Raw genomic sequence first — 3,994 nt, 5'->3', positions numbered from 1 at the left:
TCAGGTTGCATAAATCAATAGTAGTTAATGTATTATGAACTAACATGATTTATAGTTAAATATAATATAAAATCACATTAACCTAAATTTCAGAGTCATTAAAGACTTTGCTAGTTTATATGGTAACACTTTAAAATAAGGTTCATGCATTGACATTAACTAACATTAGTTACAATATTTATTAATCTTTTAAGAATATTTTTTTTTTCTAAAAAACATGTTATTTAAAATGTTATCTCAGATCCATTAAATAATTAACAGGTAAAATGTTTGATTTTATAACGTTTTAAATATTGCAATTAACAAGCATTGTAATTGTTAGTTGAAAGTTAACTAACATATTTAACTAACAACTTATCAGCTGCAGTAATAACTAATAAATTAAAATAATCTTTCTTGGAATCCTTATCACTTTGATTAAAAACACACAATGTGCATAAGCAGTGCATATTAAGTGTAAACAGTGTAAATGTAACAGCGGGCTGTGTTTCTCCTGCATACTAAGGGGCCGTTCACATATCGCTCCTAAAAACGCGTGGAAAACGCTAGGCGCGCCGCTTTTTCCTTCTTTTCAAAGCGCTCGGGCAGAAGCGCTCCTGAGGCGCCTGCCTTTGCTAAGCAACCATGACATGCTCTCTCCATGAAGACGCGGAAATTTCAGCAAAGGATAAATGGATTTGCAGCACTAAAAATCCCTCGCAGTAGCTCTGCTACTACATTTATTTCAAAATGGCAATCCATTTTGAAATCAATATTATCCAAAGCTATGATCAGCTGTCACTGATCTATATATATAACTATATTATAGATCAGTGACAGCTGTTCCTTCATCTTGGCTGTGTTTTCAAAGTTGTTACGGAAAAGGATGAAGCTGATTGCTTAGTTCTTGTCACATGACCCGCGGTGCGCTTGCGGCATTCTGAAAAGTTCAGATGTTTTTAACTCGATGCGGTGCGGACGCGCCTGGAAAAAAACTGCGTCGCTTCCATTATGAGCGCGCATGCCGCGCACCTACATTGGAAATAACGAACTTGCGCGCGCAAAAGACGCGATATGTGAACGGCCCCTAAAAGAGCTGAGGATCCATACAGAATTTCAGTATTTCCTTTATAAACAGGCACACATGATAAAATTGTTATTGGAAAGCAGCCACATCACGTGACAATTGCTACAAACATGATCACCATAAAATCAAATATATATGAGCTATGGCTCAACAGCACAAGAAACAGAAGTTGGACCACAAACTTTATTTGCAAACTGCTCTAATCTTTCTGTCAGTCTTACTGAATGTAAGATTTTTAAATATCTGTCACATATTTGGAATTTGAATCAATCCTGTTGGGGGACTTTTGTCATGCAATGGTTGAGTAGCAGTTCTCTCATTACCCTATTATTTCATAAAATATTTCAAACTAAATAATGCAACTAAAATCTTGCTTACTGTGTTTATTTATTTATTTATTGCTATTGTACTAGCACCTAAATATGAAGGCCGATTCCCACCGTGAGATAATAAATAAATAAACAAATAAATAAGATAGTTATGACTTTTATGAGTTTATATCTTGCCATTTTTGTCTCTTTTTTTCATCAGAATTCTGAGTTTACATCTCAATTTTTTTTGCCAGCCATGGCATGCATTTTTCCCCTCGTAATTTTTTCTTGTAATCTGAGTTTATATCTTACAATTGTGACTCTTTTTTTCCCCCTAAGAACTGTGATTTTGTTCTGAAAATTAGAATTGTGAGATATAAACTTGCAAACTAACAAATATTAAACATTTGTTGAGAAATTTCAATATACACGCTGCAACCTCTTAACATACTGCCATTTTATGGTATTCTGGGGTAACAAATCAAGCGTCCTACACTGTACATATCTCTATCAAGCTTTTAGTTGTTTCTGAATTGGGTAGCACATGATTTCTATGAGAAGGTCAAATATTATATACTGTATCAAAGACTTCAGCTTCTCTGTTACACATCAAATGGGCAATGTTTCCTATAAATCAGTTTGAAGATCAGCGGATCAATGATAACAGGATCAAGAAAAGGAGATTACGTATTTACACATTTTGCATATGTCTAAAACAGTACCTTGTGGTCCCGTGAAAAAAAGAGAACTACTGTAAGTCAGTGTGTATAGTGATTAGAGAATGTTAATTTCATAACATATTGTAAATACTAAGAGTGACAGAGGGAGTGGGAGACACTGGGAGGGAATGCAGAGGTGTGAAAAAAAGGAGGCAAAAGTAAACAGAGGGCAGAAGCACTGAAAGACACTAACACAAACAGACAAGCATTTTCTCGCTGTTTCAGTGCTGTGGATACCAGCTCATGCAGGAATCAGGAGTTTCTACTTTGTAATCATTATTCACCTGCAGAATGTGAGTTAAATTATTTCACTGCTCTTTAAGAATGTTAATGTTGTTTTGAGTACATTTTTATTTTTATTTATTCATTTATTATTGTATTTTTTTTACAAGAAATAGTATTAAAAAATGTCTTCAATTTTTATGTATAAAAAGTTACATGAGCACCATTTTATCTGAAAAAAATAATAAAATAAATGAAATAAAAAAATATTTTGTAATGTACTGTAAGCTTTTCCCATGAGTGGTTCTTTTTATTATAAGCAAGTGCTAAAATATAGATGATATTATTATGTTGTTACATTTTTAGGCTACAATGGGCTGACATAAACCATGGAACATAAAAGAAACATCTCAGTATTTTTTGTTCATGCAGTGAAAGTCACCTTTCAAAGTACCTTCTTTTATGTTGTGCAAAAGAAAGTAAGTGTTTCAGGTTTGAAACAACATGAAGGTGAATAATGACAGAATTTGTTTATTAATTATTTTATTTTTGGTGAACTATACCTTTAATGTTTTTAATGTATTATTTAATGTAATATTATTATTATTATTATTATTATTATTATTATTATTTATAAAAAAATTATACTGTAAAGAAGAAACTAAAACTACCAGAAGGTGGTGGAAAAAAAAAGACTTTATTCATTCAAACTGATTCCTTTAAATGGCTGATTCATACAGAAATAAAGTAAACAGCTCTATCTGTCACAAATGACACCCTAAACCCTCACGGTCTTCTGCCTTGTCCAAATACCCACACTTGCAGTCTTGGCCACTTGAGAGCACGTGTAATGACAGGAAACGAATGTGCAAGACTGTACCAGATCTTTAAAATGGCAAAGCGCACTTTCCTTAACACACACTAAATCTTGAATACCACCCCAGAGCACTATTCAAAGCTAAGTGTATCCCATCATGCAACATGTTCTGGAAATAAATTGTGATACTTTTTGCCGAGTTTTGCATGAGAGCTCACAGAAACCTTTTCAATGTAAGTTAAATATTAAAATAACAGTAAAATATTGCTTATAATTTGGTAGAAAAAAAGTTTTTATGTGTTATTGGCACAAGAGATGAGAAGTGACTGCCGGGTAGAAGTCGGCTGCGTAGCTCACAGGCTTGCTGGCTCAGCAGAAGTGTGCATCGAGGGTGCATAGTGGCCACAAAGGGGTGATCTTGATGTAAGCACCCTTCTGAAAGCTAAAATGACAAACGGGAAACCCTACGGTCAATTATAAAGCAAAAGCATGGGCTGACCTGATTAAGTGCAAAGATTTGTCATTGTGAAAAGCACAGTGAATCACATAAGCAAACCCAAGCAGATCTGTTTAATATAAGCAAGTGATAAAATATAGATGTTAGTGTTTGTCCTACATTTTGGAAAATCTGCAGACTGCCACCTGGTCATTTATTTGGGATTCCAAGCAAAGCAGCTAAACACTGACAAAGGTGGCCAGGTGGTACAGTGTGCAGAAATAATTATTAGTTCTCATCATTGTTTAAAGAGAGATAAGTTATCATTATCATCTGTTCAGGCTTCACGTCAGCCAACTGAGACTGCACACCTTTAGAAAATGTCCAGCGGTATCATGGCTATAATTTTTTATCACGCTTCAG

This window comes from Carassius auratus, unplaced genomic scaffold, assembly GCF_003368295.1.
Source record: "Carassius auratus strain Wakin unplaced genomic scaffold, ASM336829v1 scaf_tig00214862, whole genome shotgun sequence".
Classification (NCBI taxonomy): domain Eukaryota; kingdom Metazoa; phylum Chordata; class Actinopteri; order Cypriniformes; family Cyprinidae; genus Carassius; species Carassius auratus.
The sequence above is the reverse complement of the archived record's forward strand: the minus strand, read 5'-3'. Positions refer to the sequence as shown.